The sequence below is a fragment of the Triturus cristatus genome, chromosome 2_2, assembly GCF_964204655.1.
Source record: "Triturus cristatus chromosome 2_2, aTriCri1.1, whole genome shotgun sequence".
NCBI lineage: Eukaryota > Metazoa > Chordata > Amphibia > Caudata > Salamandridae > Triturus > Triturus cristatus.
The window spans coordinates 976421086-976441046 of NC_140582.1; the positions used below are offsets into that span (position 1 = coordinate 976421086).

The window sequence follows — 19961 nt, forward strand, 5'->3', positions numbered from 1 at the left end:
ACGAAGAATTTAATCTGGGTTGGAAAAGTCACTCCTGAAAAGCAACAGTTGTGGTCATAACAGAACATTCTTGCAGAACACCACAAAAGGACACTATTATAGCTAGTGTAACCAGCACAGGTTGGCAAACATTGGTGTGCATGTTATAAGAACCACCACAATTGGAGTCTAGCTCGGCCGACTGTAATCAGTGCAGGCAGGATGACTGGTATACCACCTCAGCAGTCAAGTTTCTTTTTTCCAGGAAGCGATCGAGTCTACTTGCACCTTGCGGGCAGGAGTATAACAAGTGTAGCTTCGCTCGCCTACATGCGTGTCTCGCCAAATATCCACAGAGTGGAGTCTGCCCATTACCTCGCCCAGGGCCGTTGCCATAGGTGGTTTAATGTGTTGTTTCAACGGGTACCTATCCAATAGGCCGTCAAGCACACAATTAAAGCCACCCGCCCATATCAATGGCTTCCCAATGTACGAGAGAAGCCAGGTTTCTATGTTTGTGAAAAAGACCCCGTCATCTATGTTCGGAGCATATATATTAACCAGGCACACCTCAATACTATCAAGCACACTGTGTACTATGACATACCTACCCTCTACATCTGCCTCATATGTATGTAATTTGAATGGAACCTGTGGGGCCACCCATATGGCTACCTCCAGCATAGGTAGAGGCGAACAACTGCCCTCTCCACTTCCTCTGGACTGTCTGCGTCTGTGTCGAGCAAGTGTGTCTCCTGTCGCATAGCGATCTGAATGTCCTGCCGCCACATATATGTTTGTATTCTGTACCACTTAACAAATGAGTTTAACCCCCTCACATTCCATGTTATGATTTTGTATTGTCCCATACCATCCAACCCTTGTCTGTCTTGTCTATATTTAATAAATGCTGCATAATGCCCCCTTTGCTGCCAGTGAGGACCTTAAACTGAACAATTTGAACATCCCACCCCCTGGGTAGACACTTTAAAAAACAAAACGTGCATCCCCATGTAGCCCCCAACCCTCCCATTCATACCCTTAAACATCCTAAACAAACATACTTCCATTGCTGTAACTTCAATATTTGAAAACGGAAGCAATCATACATTTCCACACTTCATACCTCTCATACCTCAAAATCGACATACATGCATTCCTCATTCAATCATTCAATAGTAGTCTTCTGCCAGGCTAGAGAATAACGTGCTTCCCAGACACATTATGTGTCCGTCGGCCTCGCCCCCTTACCCTGGACATCACACTCCCTCACACTGCACTCCACTGACCCTACCCACTCATACCCACAATCTTTCAATATATACGAACATCCTAAATGAAATAGATCTACAATAGAAAATAAAAACGTCAAGAGAAAATTTAAATCATCAGAATAATAGCAGTTAGGGAAGTCAAATGGAGAAAAAGAAGAAGGAGAATAGGGAGGTCTGTGTGGGCCGCCAGTCCAGCATCAGTGCCCGGCTGAATCCAATCAGCCAGCCAGGGGTCGATGGCGACCAGCTTCACCTCCACTCAGTTCCCTGCCCAAGAAGTGCTTCAGTTTTTGTGTAATGGCCCCTGTCGAGTCAACCATTTAGTTTTGTTTTACTGGTTTTGTCAGTTTGATCCATCAATGTCTCAGGAGCCTCCCTGCTGTGGTGTGTCTTCAATGATATCTCCTGTACTCATATTAGAGCCCGTGGCCGTCACCACCTCCACCAGTGCTGTGACAGCCTCCCATTCCACCTGCTGTGTCGCTTGATCAATTTTAGGAGACTTCCTGCCCTCTCCGCCAGAATCAGATTGTTCCAAGTCCAGGGATCCATCCCTTCTGACTACCACTCTTTGGGTCGATCTAGAGGACTGCATGGGCCCCCAGCCCCAGGCACTGCTCTTGCCCTCTTTGGAACGGGTCGGAGGTATCCTCTCCTCTCTCCCTCTGGACAGTGACCTCTTGCTTCTGTGAATCTCCAGCCAGTCCCAGACCGCCTCTGGTGTCGTAAAAAAGTGAGCTCTAACAGCATGAAGTACATTAAGTTTTGCTGGGTACAGGAGTATATACTGTAAGTTCATGGCTCTTAGTTTTTGTTTCACCCAATAAAGGAGGCTCTCTGCTGCTGAACCCGGAGTGTGTAATCTGAGAATATTTGAATTTTTCGATTTCTGAGGACATGGTCTCCATCTCGTCTTGCGGCTTTAAGGATACAATCTCGGTCCCTAAAATGTAAGATCTTTGCTATTAGTGTCCTAGGCGGCGCTCCTGGGTGCATTGGCGCCGCAAGCGCCCGGTGCACTCGCTCAACTATGAAGATGGGGGAGAGTGTGGCTGCGGAGAATACCTCCTTAATCCACTTTTCCAGAAAGAGTTCCAGCTCTTTCCCCTTGACCCCCTCCGGGAATCCAACAAAATGCAGATTACATCTGCAGGAGCGCCCCTCTGCATCCTTAGCCCAGCGTTCCAGGGCTGTCGTCTTGTGCGTGAGTTCAGTTAATGTTGATTTAGTGTGGTGATTTCCGTCTGAAGCTCACTGACGGTTTGTTCTGTAGCCAAGGAGCTGTCTGCGACTGTGCGGAAGTCAGCACGCAGCAATCCAACGTCTAGTGAGACTGCATCTATTTTTGCCTGGACTGTTGCACTAGATGCCTCCATTGCTGCAAGTATCTGGGCTCCAGTAGGTTCCAGTGTGGTCGACCCATCCCCATCTAGTCCGTTCGCGGCGGGTCCGCCTTCAGGGGCACTCCCTGCACAGTGTAATGGTCCACTTTCATCTGTTGTGCAGTTGTTTGGGGCCTGTCCTTGCCCATTTTCGCAAACCAATAACTTATCGAGAGGGACTACGCTGCAGGTTCACCTCTCTTGGTCGTGCGGGAATCAAGATTATGCTCCGTAGCTCCCCCAGAGGGAGTGGGCCTGCATGTTTCCGTGAATCGTCTTCACCTCGTGGTTCCACTACGCTCGCGCTCGATTGCCGTTGCTACCACTTCATGTATGGTCGCGTTCCTAATTAGGCACCAACATGTTCATATTAACCCGACCCCACAGGGGGTATCAGGACCCCCCTGATACAGTTCTTTCTGCCCCCTCACATAGTTCTTAATATAGTGCCATATTTTTTTGTCAGATTTCCAGAGAGGGATTGGGAGCCCTGGCACAGGCTTCTCTATCCTTCCTTCAATGTGCTTATGGGCGGCTTGTTTACTCTAGTGTCCCCAAGGGGGACCGGTGCTGTTCACACCCCCGGGTTCTGTGCTATCTCCCAGGCCGTCACCAAAACAGGGCTGCACCCAGGATGGAGCTCAGCCCCTGGGCGGTGTCCCAAGCAGCCTCTCTTCCGCTGCCCGGTCCCCCGCTGCAAACGCACAGCCACTCTTTGCAGGGCACCTCACCTCCGGCCCCCTGCGGGGGATTGTAGGTCCAACCACCGTCCTCCACTCCCTGGATCTCCTGCCCCACTGCACCAACAGGCAACGGATTTCCTTTGCGTCATCCCCGGGGATCCCCGGGCACTCCAAACATATCCTCACGGTGTGGTTCAGCCTTCCCTTGGGCATCAACCCCTGGGCCACGTCCGCCCCGCCGGCGCAACTGCTCTGCATCACAGGGCTCCTCTCATTGAAGGCGCTGCCGCTCCATGTACGAGGCCCGATCCGGCCCTCTTCTTTACTTCCTGTAGATTTCCAGCATCCGCCTCACATCAGCGCAGGAGGGGGGTGCCCCCTGGCCGTCTCCTCCGTGCTCGGCAATCCCGCCAGGCCCGACTGCCAGATCAGGCCTGCCTGTGTCACCATGCCGCGACCAGAGAACTCCGGGGTTGGGGAAGGTCACATACAAGACCTGCAGCTTCCGCACTCAGAGCTCCGCATCAGGTAGGGCTCCGACCGCCGGTCCGGCATCCAGGCAGGAACTCCGATCCTTATGAGGGCCTCACATCTCGGTCCATTCAGCAGCAGTGTGGGCCCAGCTTATCCAACTCATCCCCGGCCCATCATGGGCCCCCTCAGCTCCCCACTTTGTGCCTCTGACTTGCGTAGCAATTCGGACAGTTGTTTTGGCGTCGCATAAACTCGATTCGGCAGGATGGTTAAGAATTATTGGACAGGCGGCTTTGGAGCTCACTAAGCTGAGTCTGCTCTAGGCGCCATCGTGGCCACGCCCCCCTCAGCATTCAAGTTACGACAATTACTCAATATCACAGGAATTAGGACACTTGGATTCTAGATTGGCTGTATGTAATCAATGCAGGCTCGATGACAGTTACTCCATTGTTATTCCTAAAGAAACACTCATAGCGCAGATGTCTATCATCTTGACAATTCAGAGCTGGCTTATAAATTTATGCTGTCAAAAAACTAAAGACCTATCTAAACAAAACCACTAAATACCAAAGAGGGCGTGAACCTAGTTCATGCAGAGATCTGCCCAGTGCTTAACTTACAAAAGAATCAGTGCCAGTGCCCAAAGCTCTGCTCAGAAGATATTGGCCCATGCAACTGAGTGCTGGCTCCCCAAATACCACGACTGTGTAGTCCTAAATCCACCTCATGCCTTTTTAATCCAGTTCCAAACACCTCCTGCCCATTTTTCTCACTCTTGCAGGTTTATGCTTTCTCCCTTTGTGGCGTATTTTCTGTCTTCTTCCGTCTTTCCGTTTTGTGATTTTTTCCCTCTCTTGTTCTTAGAAATGTCTGTTGCGGAAAGATAAGTTACCGACCCCAACAATAAGTGCTTGTGTCCCCCACAAACAACCACCAGCTCAAATTAAGCTTCAGATCTGCCACATGTGACTGGCGTTCTAGAGGATTTTAAGACAGTCCACTGCTGCAGCTTCAACCCTCATTTCCCACCACACTCAAAACCGGACATCCTAAAACAGTATTCAAACATTGATAACTATAAAACACAGGTATGCATGTTCTCCCTCTGCCATACCTTACTCTTTTCTAAATTCACAAGGTTCATAGTGTGGGGGAACAACTGTTGAACAAATAGAAGAGTTTTACTGAAAATGGTATGTAGTAGCTATAAACTCAACATGTTATGTTATGTTGTGTTATGTTTTGTTAGCGGGATTTGTAGAGCGCACTAATGCCCGAGGTGTTCAGGTGCTATCAGTTCCCACAACGGAGAGAGCACAGAGAGAGGGACATGCAGGGACTTGCAGGAAAAATTATTGCAACCAGCTTATTAGAAACTCTCCTGTATCTTTCCTCCATCATATCACTAAGGGTGAGACCCAAGACACAATAAATGCACCAGTCTGGGCCCTCACATACAACACCAAAGCATTTCCCACATGGGTTTACTTCAAGTAAAAGCCCTTCCATCCAAGTACCCCACTATGGGGTAACATGTTACCCATCCAATAATGAGCTTCAAAGCCCTCCAATGGGTTATGAGGTAGTATAGTAATGCAAGTATAGAACAAAAAAAATCATATTTTTTCTTGACCACGTGAGTTCTTACATACAACGTTTTCTCTAGCCAGACTTAAAATGTGACTGTCAATGGACTTTATATATATATATATTTGCAACATCATCATCCTTCACAACCTGTAATACAGGGGCATACAAACTCCTCAGATGCTGTCCTCCGTAAATATCACCCTTTTATTATTTTTTCTCTTTTCTTTCTCTCTCTCTCTCTCTCTATATATATATATATATATATATTATCTACTGGCGGTCGCCAGTAGATAGTTAAAGTTAGGACCGAGTTTCCATGGGAAATCTGAAAATTCTATTTTGAATAACTTTGGCGCCGGTTGACGAATCCTCGTGAAATTTTCAAAACTAATGGGGCGCTCCGCTCAGCTCCTACCCTGAAAGTCTCGGGGTGATTCGTCAAGCGGGGGCCGAGAAAAAAGGGGGGTCCCAAAACGCGTTTTCCCCATGCATTTTCCCATAGGACCTTTAGTCGAAGGTACAGCCCTAACGGCTGAACAGAATTACTTGAAATTTGGTAAAGAGGTAGTCCTCAGGTCAGGCATGTGCCTTTTGCATATATGCTGTCAATATGTTCAGTAGTTCCTGAGAACATTGCATTTAAAAGCACATAAATATCTATATGCGCGCACCGTGCGCGCACCGTGCGCGCACCGTGGCGTGCGCGAGCGTAATTCTGATTGGTGGTTACATGTCAGTCAACATTCGAATCGGTCGAAATCAGGAAGTGTCGGCCGCCATTTTGTGTGTTGTGTGTGTGACAGGGAAAAAGAAAGGTGGAGAACATGAAAAGGGGGCAGGGTAGAGGGTTCCTGGCCCCCTAGCCTTTGTCAGGGGGACCCTGAAAAATTATTTTAATTTTTTTTCAAACAAACCTGGGGTTGCGTGCACCCCTAGCCGCCATTTTGAGTTTTAGAGGCAGAAGAGAGTTAAAAACACAAGTGGAGAACGTTAAAAGGGGGCAGGGTAGAGAGTTCCTGACCCCCTAGGCCTTCTCAGGGGGACCATGAAAGACCCCTTAGGTCCCCAAAAAAAAAAAAAAAATGTTTTTTAAATATCACGGGGTGCGCGCACGGCGGTAATACATTCATTAAAAAAAATAGAATTAAAAATCAAATTTAAGTGTTTAGATGTTGGTTGGCTCTAAAAAGTGCCGTTGTGTTCATTGAGTGTTTTTTTGTACCTACAAGTAAGTACCGATGCAGAGTCTAAAGTTCAAGAGGAAGACTCTGTTGCCTTCATCTGTGAAATGTACACCGTCTCCTCTATAAATGCCTTGCATGTTGTAACGCAAGTTGTTGTGGTATATAGAACCCATACCATAGTCTCTGAGGAAAGCAGAAACAGACTTATTGACGTGCTTTCTTGCTTTGTCAATCTGCGGACAATATTGGTTGGACCAGTTCCACTTTTGCCTTTGGCATATATTAGAATATACAAAGGTAGTTTGTGGAAAAAGTGACATCAATTGCACAAAGGTGTCCTTAACAAGCATTTCCAGACCTACCCCAGTTAAAGTGCCTAGGTCATTTCCACCACAGTGCACAATTATAAGGTCAGGCTGCGGGAGATGTAGAAAGGATTTCACCAAAGGCATTAATTGGTGCCACTTTAACCCTCTCTGACCAATCCATTTAATGTCTACATTTGGCAAAGCGAGGTCTTTCACAATACCTCTTTTTTCTGCATACTTTTCACTCCAGAAGACATAGCTATGACCTACAATCCACACTGTGAACATCTTTCAAGGAGATCTGGATGCACTCAGAAGGTGTCTTTCAGTAGAATGCCAATATGAAAAGAAAGATAGTTGTAAAATGGAGGCTTACATACTTTTCTTTTAATAAAAAGAAATCATTGGCTGTTTCAGACCATTCAACACTAAAAACTAGGCTGTATGTTTACATTTTTAAAAGCATGTTTTGTATTGGTTCAGAAAAATGTGTTCCCACAGAACATTACTTTGGATTTGCTGTTAGGTTTGAAAAGTCAAGCACTCTTGCTCTTTGGATTAGAAACATTGTGTGCTGAACTTCTGACCTCTCTGCTCACAACAGTGTTCCATGACCTGTTGCTATGGTAGCAGGCAGAAGTCATGTTGGGGGTAGGGATCATTTGGAAAGGGTTGAAATTTGCAACCAATAGAAATGTGTGTTTCCATTTGAAATAATGTGGGAAGCACTGTGATTTGAAGTTAACATGTATATGTGTGAAAAAAGAGAGGGACATTTTTCCATTTACTGGTTCTGGTGAGAGGTGTACAGCTCAGAGATTCTGGCTCTGATAATCTGCTGTGTGAGTGCCACATTTCTTTCTCAACTAACTACTTTTAAAGGTGAGTTATGAATTTGAGAGGGAATGTATGTGGTGCATTTTGATATAAATAATAGAAATGTGATTCTTCTTTTAAAGTTGTGTTTTACATTTTATGTTTTGGAAGATATTTAACTGCCTTGAACTTGTAAGATATTATGGAGTATGTCTTCACCATAAGTTAAGGTGTACTGGTATCACCCAGGAATACTTTTTTCTGCCTAGAATCACACCATGAGTCTGTGTGCACAAAGGAATTGTTGTCAGAGATTTAATTTGTGTTGGTCTGGTTCTGTAAGACTTGCATTCGTAGGAAAGGGGCAGCTTGTTTTCTTGAACTATGATGGCTAGCATTCAGCACAAATCAATATCGCACAAATGAGAGGCAAATGCTAACACATTTGAAATCAACATGGTTGATTTTGCTTACAGTCCTGCAATGGGTGAGGTAGATCCTACATGTTCAAAACTCCAATTAACCCTTACCACACATGTACTCTTACATACATCTCTGCAGTCTTCATGCAGTTGTGCAATCGTCCATACAGATCTCTCTTGCACCTGACAATACACAGTCTCCAGAAGCACGCTCTTAGCACACAGCCAGCTGCTTCTCCTGCACTCCCATGCTTACTATTCAGCACTGTGTGGTATTTCAGATAGCAGTGAGTAACGCTAACACATTCAACATCACCAAGGCTCATTTTCTTTGCTCTAGTCTAATCACTCACCCAGGTTCCACATGCTCATGGTCTCAAGTAGCTGTTAGGACATGTGCTCTTTTCTGCCTCTCTAAACTATAAGGAAAATGTGTCAGGCTGTTACAGTAATTATCACTTGCTCTACCACAGTAGTAAATGTGCTTTGAAATTGCCAATGAAATATCGTTTTCTGCCTAGAATCACACCATGAGTCTGTCTGCACACAGGAATTGTTGTCAGAGATTTAATTTGTGTTGCTGTTGTTCTGTAAGACTTGCACTCGTAGGAAAGGGGCAGCTTGTTTTCTTGAACTGTGATGGTTAGCATTCAGCACAAATCACTATCTCACAAATGAAAGGCAAATGCTAACACATTTGAAATCAACATGGTAGATTTTCTCTCCACTCCTGCAATGGGTGAGGTACTTCCTACATGTTCAAAACTCCAGTTAACCCTTACCACACATGTACTCTTATATACATCTCTGCAGTCTTCATGCAGTTGTGGAAGCCTCCATGCAGATCTGTCTTGCACCTGACAATAGACAGTCTCCAGAAACACACTTTTAGCACACAGGCAGCTGCTTCTCCTGCACTCCCATGCTAAGTATTCAGCACTGTGTGGTATTTCAGATAGCAGTGTGTAATGCTAACACATTCAACATCACTAAGGCTCATTTCCTTTGCTCTAGTCTAGTCACTCACCCAGGTTCCACATGCTCATGGTCTCAAGTAGCTGTTAGGACATGTGCTCTTTTCTGCCTCTCTAAACTATAAGGAAAATATGTCAGGCTGTTACAGTAATTATCACTTGCTCTACCACAGTAGTAAATGTGGTTTGAAATTGCCAATGAAATATCATTTTCTGCCTAGAATCACACCATGAGTCTGTCTGCACACAGGAATTGTTGTCAGAGATTTAATTTGTGTAGCTTTTATTGTGTAAGACTTGCAGTCGTAGGAAAGGGACAGCTCATATGATAGGATTTGAAAAGCTCATAAAAAATATAGTAATATATTTAAATTACATAAAGGTTTTTTTTTTTTAGTTTCTTTCAGGTATTGCTGAACAACACTGAAATAAATTAAAGATGCCTATAAAATCAAGAAAGAGAAAAGAACAGCAAATACATCTATATTTGAAGACAACTGGACAACAAAAATTAGTTGAAGAACCTCATGTTGGAAAAAAGAAAAAGTCTTCTGGTAAGCAGACTAAGGATTTTATAAAAAAATATCCTCAAGCATAGAAAAAATGTAAAAAATATATCCATTGCAAATAGTGTTTCAAGTAGAAAACAACAAGACAATCGACAGAATATACTAAATGCTAATGTACAATCAGAAGTAAGAAAGAATGACTTAAAAAGAAAAATAGATTTTAAAAACATTCGTAGAAAAATGTTTCAGAGAAGGGTGATGTTCAATTTGCTAAAGGATGTGAAAAAATATAGGAAGAAAGCCAAATTTTATAAGAAAAAGAAACATATTGAATCAATTGTTGCAAAGGCTTTGGAATTAAAAAGAAAACTATTCATTTTAATTTTGAACAGGATCCGTACATTAGATAAATTAGTGAATGTAATGAAGTCAAAAAGCAAAAGAAAAAGAGAAGTGAAAAAAAAAACTTTTGTAAAGTGTTCTTAGGAGAATGGAAGCATAGTTCAAGTACTGAACCATTTTTTAATGAAGAGAGTTATCTTCAAAGTAATAGTTTGCTGCATGCAGTTGACACCAGTGGTCAAGCTTATGAAGTTAAAGATGGTTGTGTAATGGAAAAGGAGAAAATGGTTCCAAGAAATGAGGAAGAAGTGTTAGCTGATGAGGTTATGGGGAGACGTCCTAAAGCCCCAGTGTACACTTGGAATTGTAGTAGTATTTGTACTGTACAACAGGAATCTATTGATAAATTACGTGACTTTCTAAGAGAATATAGTAAAAATAGTGTTAAACAGAAGATTAAGGTGCTTCAAAGACTAGATCCATGCAGAGTGAGAGAGAATACTGGTTTGCAAGGACATTCTCTGGCTTGTCTTTCTAGGAAAGTTTGTCAAAGTGTTTTTCACCATTTTAAGATGCTGGCAGTTCATCATACTGAAATGAGAACATTTGTGAGAAGATTGTATTTTGCTAAAAGTCCAGCACTAAAGTTCTGTGGATTTGTATCAGATGTGAAGAAGGTTTGTGAGGATATTGAGTTTTGTTACTTTGGTCCAGAGCAAGAAACTGCAGGAAATGACACAGTTATTGAAGAAAATGTGGAAGAGAATGTAGAACTCACTAATAGTAAAAATGTTTAAGTTCAAATGACAAAATTTACTATCATCTCTAATGAAAGACCAAATATTACCTGTATTTGTTGCCGGAGAAGCCATTATAAAACTCAAACAAGGAATGTTGATCTCTATAAAAAAAGTGAAAAAGAAAATAATTCTAAGTGGAAGGATTTTGCTACATATTTATTTCTGGAAAAATGTTTTGATTTGGGTGAAGATCAGCGTATTTGTAAATACTGTTATAACAAGTTAGAAGAAAATAAAATGCCAGCTAGAGCTGAACATAATAATTTAGAATTGGTTGATATTCCTGCAGAACTTTCTGATTTAAATACGTATGAGTCTATACTCATTCAATGTGTCCATCCGTTTCAGACTATAGTTCGTATGGAGCCCAAAACAGGTAAATTACCTCCTTCAGATTTACAAAGAGGTTTAAAAGGAAGAGTCGTCTATTTGCCATTAGATTTGGAAAAAAATATTGAAACAATTGATGCAGATAGTTTGGAAACTGAACCATTAGTTATTCTGGTTAATGGTGTACCTACAAAGAATAAGAAAATTTGTCAGGAGCTAGTAGATGTACGAAAAGTACAAAGAGCAAATTTATATTTGAAAAGAAATAATAAATGGTATGAATCAATTTATATGGATGAAGATGAAGAAGTTTTACTAGCAGACACAGGAATACCAACTGGGCAAATTAAAAAAGTGGATAAGTCAAAAGAAGAAGAAATTTATGAACATTTCAGTATACATCCTCTTCATTCTAAAGAAGTTATGGGAAACACTATTGATCTGTTTCAGATGAAAAAAGCAAAAGGAACTCCCGTGAGTGTATGGGAGGAGAGCTTGGAAGCTTGTTGTTTTCCCCAGCTGTTTCCTACAGGAAAAGGTGGACGATATGATGAACGTCCAGTACAGATTCCTGCTTCTGAGTATCGGGCTACAAGATTATATGCAGGAGATCCAAGATTTCGTCAAAGTATTCCTTATTTGTTCCATCTTTTATTTGAAAGTGACTTATCAGCACTATCTTATGCAGTAAATCACATTTTAAAAACTGGAGTACATCTACATAATGTGTCTGCAAAGGATTTTATGAACAAAGTGCAACAGCGAGATGATCATTTGGAATCTCAATTGATTAATCTGATGGCTTGTCAGCGTGGGACTAATGAATATTGGTACCGACGCCATGGAGAATTGAAATGTATGTTACGGAATTTAGGAACTTCTACATGGTTCCTTACCCTAAGCTGTGCTGAGTACGCTTGGGATGATTTACTGGATTTTCTTCGAGAGGCAGATTCAAATATTGAAAACATCCAATACAAGACAGCAGGAGAATTGTGCTCATTGGATCCGGTTAATGTTTGCAGATATTTCAATCATAGATTTGAGGCTATGATGTCCTTCATCTGCAATAAAAAAAATCCACCTCTTGGAGAAGTTGTGGATTTCTTTTGGAGAAAAGAGTACCAAGCAAGAGGTGCTCCTCATATTCATATGCTGTTGTGGATCAAGGATGCCCCAAAATTTGGAACAGATTCTGATGATGCAGTTTTATCTTTCATTGAAGAATATGCAACATGTGCTATACCTAAAAGCACAGAAGAAAAAAACTTAAAAGAGCAAGTTTTACGTTTCCCAAGTCATCGGTGTGGAAAATACTGTTGACGAAAGTACAAGAGTAAAGATAAATTCTACACAAAATTTCGATTTGGATTTCCACGACCTGTTCTTTCAAAAGGAAGAGTAAACAGTTTTATGTCAGCTGTGCGACATACTATTACAAGAAAATCGCCTAAAAATACCTACAACCTAAGAAGAAAAGAAGAGTCAAAATATATAAATGACTACAACCCAGTCATTTTATCCATGTGGAATGCTAACATGGATATTCAGTATGTAGCTGACAATTCTATTGCTGTTGCTCGGTATGTCACATCTTACATCACTAAATCTGAGAAAACGGAATTCAAAGAAATGTGGGAAGAGATTTCTCACGAGAAGACTGTCAGTAAAAAGCTATACAGTTTCAGTTTAAAGATGTTATCGCATCGAGAAATTGGGTCATACGAATGCTCAGATAGGTTATCATCTGCAAGTCTGTACTCCAAATCCAGAAGAATAATTTGGGTAAGTTTAGGCCTTGCAGGAATGCAAAATCGGGTATTGAAATCTATTCGAGAAATTGAATATTTAGCAGAGTACGAACCAGAAAGTACAGACATTTTAAGAACAAACATGTTGGACACATATTACCCAAAGAGAAGTCATCATCTTGAGAACATGTGTCTCTATGAAGTGCTGCAGAACTACATTTTTATACGGAATGCCACAGAAGACATCAACAATGGAAAATATAAAGTCATTGGTGAGGAAGGATGTTTGGTGAAACAAACAAAAGGAAGTTTGATTAATCAAAGAAAGCTGAGTTGCGACACTACTGACAAGAAGGAATTTTACTACTTAGCACTTTTACAGCTGTTTAAACCATGGCGTTCAGAGGATGAATTACTTGGAGATTTTCAGAGCTATGAAGATTCCTTTAATGCATGCAAAGATAGCATAGAATGCAGTACTTTCACAACTTATGTACAAATGTTAAATGAAGAAATTGAACAAGAAGCAACAATTGCAGCTGAAGTAGCTAGAGACAGTTCTCGAGACAGTCAAAGTTCTGGGACGCTCTGTCAAGATCCTCTAGGACAACCAATCGTAGAAAATGAAGCTGCAATAGCCATGACTGAAGTGGAAACAGCTATGAATCAAGCTCAGGAAGATTTAATAAACTTACCAAATTTGGAACAACAACTAAATGATGAACAACAACAAATTTATGAGGAAGTCACAAAACAAATTGATCATGGATTACTACATGAAAATAAAGAGTGCTCATGCACATCATTTGAACCAATCAGAATGTATGTGAGTGGACAAGCTGGAACTGGAAAAAGTTTCTTAAATAAAGTAATTAGAAGCTACCTACAGAAAAAAACTGATTCGACTTTGTCTTGTGTTGTTACTGCTCCAACTGGGTTAGCAGCATATAACATAAAAGGAATTACCTTACATCGTTTGCTAATGTTACCAGTAGAGCATGAGAACAAAATACAATACCACAAGCTAACAGGAGAAGCATGTTTTTAAGTTTCAAGAGTATTGAAGAAAATGAAAGTTCTCATTATTGATGAGGTAATCATGGTATCAAACTTAATGCTTGCCTTTGTGCATTTAAGAATGCAGCAAATTCTAAAGACAGACTATGACGTGTTATTTGGAGGAAAACATGTCATAGTTTTTGGGGATCTACTGCAGCTCACTCCAGTTAACGGACAACCAGTATTTCATACTCTTACACATGAAGACACGAAAAAGTCGTTAGGAAGTATAGGTAATGTGAATATTTGGACATACTTTGAGTACAAAGAACTCATTACCAATATGCGGCAAGCAAATGATGATGATTATGCAAGTATTCTCAAAGATATCAGAATTGGACTACTCACAGAACATGGCAGAAAAGCTTTACAGAGTTGATTGCTATGTGATTTGTTTCCAACAGAACAAATAGTTCCAGAGAAAATATACAAGAAAATTGCAGGAAAAAATACTGTAATCTGCTTAATGCCAACACTACATGAATGCTCTATATTCAATCAAGAACTTTTGAAATTGGAAAATGAAGAGATTATAAAACTGAAAGCTGTGGATAAAATACAGCATGAAGGAATAACTATTATATTGACAAGCAAATTGACAACTAAATTGGATTCTCTAGAGAAAAACATATCGAAAACAGCTGGTTTAGAAAAGAATCTTTATGTATGTATGAACTGTCGAGTAATTTTAAGACGTAATTTGGATGTAGAAAAAGGTTTAGTAAATGGAGCTATGGGTAAAGTTGTGGGTTTTGTTAATTACCAGAAAAAAGATGGAATTGAATTTTTAAAAATAAAATTTGATCAGATTGAAGAGGTTAAAGACATTAGTCGTTGTTCAGTTCGTTTCTCGCTTGTGAAAGACTTATCTGTACGTAGGAAGCAGTTTCCGTTTTCTCTAGCATATGCTGTAACTATTCACAAATCTCAAGGATTACCTGTAGATAGTGCTATTGTAAACATTGGATCTAGTGTGTTTAAAGAAGGTATGGCATATGTTGCTTTGTCACGCGTGAAAAAATGATCTGGTTTATTCATGATAGACTTTGATGAGTCAAAAGTTAGTGCTGATGAGTGAAAAGTTAGTGCTGATGTAAAGGAGTATAATAGATTAAGAAGAAGCTATGCTCCTCATTTAGGTCAGTATCCTGTGTTTGAAAAACATGTTGTTTGTCGGAAAAGGAGAATTGAGAATATCTGTAATGAGGATGTACAGAAGAGTAAGCAAATAGAGACTGATGTGATTGCAAGCAAAAAGAAAAAGGACAATGTTGAAGAGGTTGTTGGTTGTCATTTTGAAAATAGCTCTGGTGTCAACTGCTACGCTAATGTAGTGCTGAATGTTGTATTTTATCTTGAAAGTTTGAAAGAGCAGATAATACTAAATCATGAAAAAAGATTCTGTTCTCTGCTGAGTTTCCTTTATGAGAAGCTGAGTAATGATAATAGAAAGTGCTTCTGATGTTAGAAATCTTTTAGATGTATGTTCTGGATGTATACAGTTTACAGAAAATGTCCAGCAAGATGCACAGGAATTCTTAATGTATATGCTTATGGTACTGGAAGATGAAGGGGTAGAAATAGAAAATATGTTTGGTCTCTCTTATAAATGGGAACATTGTTGTGAAAATTGTTTGAACACATGCAGCACTAATGTTGATTCTGAAAGGTTCATATATTTAACATTACCAGAGAGTAAATAAGTGACTTTTAGTAAATTAGTTAAAGATGCAAATCACAACATGGAATGTTCTCAATGTAAATCAGAAGTGTTATCAACGTTATTTTTAAAGAAATATGGACAGTATGTAATTTTAATGATGCAACGTTGTAGAGCTGATGGAACAAAATTGGACACTTTAATAAAGAAGTTTACAGGAAATCAATTATCAATATCAGGAAAGACTTTTGTTGCAGTTGCAATAATTTTCCATGATGGACCTTCTATAACTTCTGGTCATTACACAGTTTATCTAAAATGTGAAAAAGGCTGGACACTGTGTAATGATTCACAATTGATTTTCAAGCAACGTTTGCCTGCAGAATTACCAAATTCCTACTTAATTTTTCTAAAACCAAAATTTTAGATACAAATTGCAGCATCTGAAGAAACCATTATTTCGATTTTATTGGATTACCATTTGATATTTCACCATAAAAGAATTTAAAAATTACCATTTGGCCTCATGGAAAGGTAACTGTTTCTATTGTGGACTTCTTTGACGGATATTGTTTTGGTGTATGTGCTTAAGCAACAAGATCTACAGACATTATTTATTGCAAATAGTTATTGTTCTTAGAAGATATTTTTAATATATATGTTACATTTCTATCAAGGTATGTTTTACTGAGGATAGATTCAGGGCTTTTTTTAAACAATCTTTCAGATTGTTATTTTTTTTGCCCGCTGTTAAGTGATGAATGCAATTGATATCACTATTTTCAGTGAAATTCAATATATTCTGAAAACAGCAAAAAAAGGGCAAAAAATTACTTTGTTAAATATGAAAATATGTGTACTGTATTCTAAAATGTATTGTTAAATATTACTACTTTTTTTCTTTTTTTTCAGATCGAGAAAGAAAATTTAGGAAATGTAATCCTTTTTTCTAGCAATTAAAAAAAACATTTATTTCTAATTAAGTTATTTTGTTGGTCAGGTAAGTTTAAAATATCTGTATTTCTCACCCCTTCACTTTCATGCTCCCTTTTCTTCACTTCTCTTCACTCTGCTTTTCTCATTCCCCTTCCCTCTCTCTTCTTCCTCTACTGCTCTTTCGTAACTCCCTCACTCCTTCTCTACTACTCCCCTAGGTTTACTGCCTCCATCACTATTTTTTCAACCATGTTTCTCTACCTGTTTCCATATGTCTCAGTCATTCTAACTGCCTTACTCCTTCTCAGTTCCTTGCTCTCTGTCTCTGTCTCTCTCCCTTTGTCTGTCTTAACCTTAATTTCCTTAACATCTCCGGGGCAAATTTAGAAGCCCCCTGCGCCACCACTACGTCACTTTTCATGCTTCGAAACTAACGCAGCACGGCGCAGCAAAATTACTTGCTGCACCGTGCTGCGTTAGTTTGTTATAACTCTGCCCCTCTGTTTCTACCACTCCTCCTCTCTCCATCACTCATTTTCCATCTATGTTAATTTTGTAACCTTCTCCGTCATTCTCCTTCCCTCACCTTCCCTAACTGTCACTATCCTTTACTCATAGTCACTCCTATTCTCCTACTTCATTTCCTCCTGTCTGTATCTCACACCTCTTCACCTTTTCCCATTCTTTCCTTCACTCTCCCTCACTCTGCTTTGCTCATTGATCTCCCCATCTCTCACTTTCCCTTACCACCTTTTCTAATCCTCATACCCCTTATCTCACCATCACTCCACTTCTCTTACTTTCAATCCCTTTACCCTGCTGTACTTCATCCGCTTCGTCTGTTACTCCCTTTTCCTATCTCCGTCCCTTACTTCACTTTTCTCACTCCCCCTCCCTCACTCTCCATTATTCACTGCCATTCTCTTACTCATTCACTCTTCTTACCTGTATCCTCTACCCTTTGTCCTTTTGTTGCAGTCAGTCTCTCACTTCCCTTTCATGACTGATCATACTTTCCTTGTCACTCTCATTCTGTCAGTCCTTTCCTCCTCTTCACTCAGTCATTTCATTCATTTCAATCATTCATGTATACACTACACATTCATTCAATTAATTTACAACACAGTATATATATTAAGAATATAGCTCTTCTTGGAGAAGTGAAGTGAGTTCTGAAAAGAACTTTTTATTTTTTTTGTTTTGTATTTTTTTTTTTAAACAATTTTGTATTTTTTGTGTGGATTTTTTTAGAGCAACAAAAAAAACTGTTCAACAGGAACAAAAACGTATTAAAAAAAAAACATTTACGGGGGGAGCAAGTGTGCTGCTGGATCTTCTGTTCTACAAGATTGATGCTGGTCTCTCCGTAACAGAGTGTGACATTGCACATGTTGCAATGAATGTGGACGTTTTTGAAGACAGGACGGATGTCCAGAGATCTGGAGCATGGTGATTCTGCAGCCGCAGATGAAGTGCTCGGCTGAGCAGATTCAGGATTCTCCCTCATGGCCCGTGTTGACTCCTTAGCATATGCTATAGGGTGCATTTTTTTAAAGTGTCGAATCATCGAAAAAATACTGAAAGAGTATTTTTTGGTTGGGTCTCCACGTGATAAGACTGTCCCACATACAGTGCAAGTTACTTTTGGTGCATTTACCTTCTTTTGTCCAGCAGGAAATGTAAAAAATTTCCAAATGAAGGAGTGTTTCTGTTTCTTTTTTCTTGCTGGTTCAAAAAAGGTCTCTTCCTCACTTTCTGAAGTGGAGTGGTGCTCTGCCATTTTCAATTGAAGTTTTTGCTTGAAAAGGTTGTTTTGCTCCTTCTCCCAGGAAATTAGTAGAAAAAGTGAGGGGAGTGGGTGTGGTGTTTGAAGATTCTGAAACAGAAACTAATATGAACCAATGAAAAGTGTTGTTTCGTATTCACATGACTTGCCGTGCGCGTACGGTGCTTGGAGCACGCACGCATGCGCACCCGGAGCATGCACTGTGCGTGCACCGTACGCGTACCGTGCGTGCACGGAGCACGCACGGAGCACGCACGCATGCGCACTCAGAGCACGCATGGAGCACGCACGCATGCGCACTCGGACGACGTACGGAGCATGCACGCATGCACACTCGGAGCACGCACGGTGCACGCTCCATACGCGCACAGTGCACGCATGCATACGCGTACGAAGCACGCACGTATGGAGCACGAACGCATGCGCGTATGGAGCACGCGCGCAAGGAGCACGCATGATGTACGCATGCGCACGTGGAGCGCGCACCGTGCGCGCATGGTCAAAAACCCTTTAAAAAAAAATAATAATAATTAAAGTGTTTATACGTTTATAGAAGATATTAACTATGCTGTTCAACTTTATCCAAATAAAAAAAAAAAAGAGCTGAGCCATTCAATATTACAGGATACAGTCAATCTATAATTATATACATAGGTAGTTTATTGTAAAATAAATATATAAAAAATATAATAATACATACATAAATTAGCATTTAAAAAACCTTACAAATTCACTAAAAAACCATAGGTTTCACACACGTTATAGTTAGGAATTAGCATTTAAAAAACCTTGCAAATTCACTGAAAAAAACATAGGTTTCACACACGTTATAGTTAGGAATTAGCATTTAAAAACCTTGCAAATTCACTGAAAAAACCATAGGTTTCACACATGTTATAGTTAGCTGGACATTTCACTCGTAAAAAAACAATGAAATTCCCCCGTTATAGTTAGTTCAGCTAACTATAACTCGCGCGCCCGCAATCCACTGCTGATGACGTCACATATTACATCACTCATGACATGGTCAGTGACATCACTCATGACATCACTGATGACATCTCAAATGACATCACTGATGACATCACTGATGACGTCATCCATGTGATAAATTACCACATCTTCTCACACCCTAATTTAACCTTTGATACACCGACTCAAAATTTCAGAGTTCCATTCTCAAAACCATACATACTCCAATACCAATAACTACATACCCACTTATTGACTCTTAGGTCTACATACACCTCCACTCATTCACCTGTACAGTCACTCATACTTACAGTCACTCCATACAAGACTATCATATGCATTTATACACCTGTATAGACACTCACACACCACCAATCATCCATAGAGGTACTCTCACACTTAGTCAGTCATGCAAATAATCACAGTCCCATTTACTCACCTATGCTGTTATACACACTCAAGTTCACTTACTCATAAAAATAGTACCACATTCTTACGCTCTTATAGAATCATTGATACAAGCACACACTCATCCATACAGTCACTCTCACAATCACACACTCTCACATCTACCCACTTATATACTCTTACACGCATATATACTGCCTTTCACATATGTAGTTAGTCACAAATGTACCACTGAGATATACATTCAATCCCTAACACACCCATACATTCACTCACTCAACCATACAGTCCATCACAGATGCACTCTTAAAACCATGCA

At 40.4% G+C, this 19961-nt stretch overlaps 1 protein-coding gene across 3 annotated transcripts in view; it reads right to left on the minus strand.

Annotated features, from left to right (window-relative positions):
• The window catches only part of LOC146863027 (uncharacterized), a 373630-nt gene that overhangs the window by 340571 nt on the left and 13098 nt on the right, over positions 1–19961 (minus strand). The window contains exon 2 of one of the 3 annotated variants that reach the window (XM_085642406.1): positions 10788–10841. The exons of the other annotated variants lie outside the window; for them this stretch is intronic. The gene's annotated coding sequence lies outside the window, so the exon portion shown is untranslated. The remainder of the gene's footprint in view (positions 1–10787; positions 10842–19961) is intronic. 3 annotated transcript variants of the gene reach the window in all.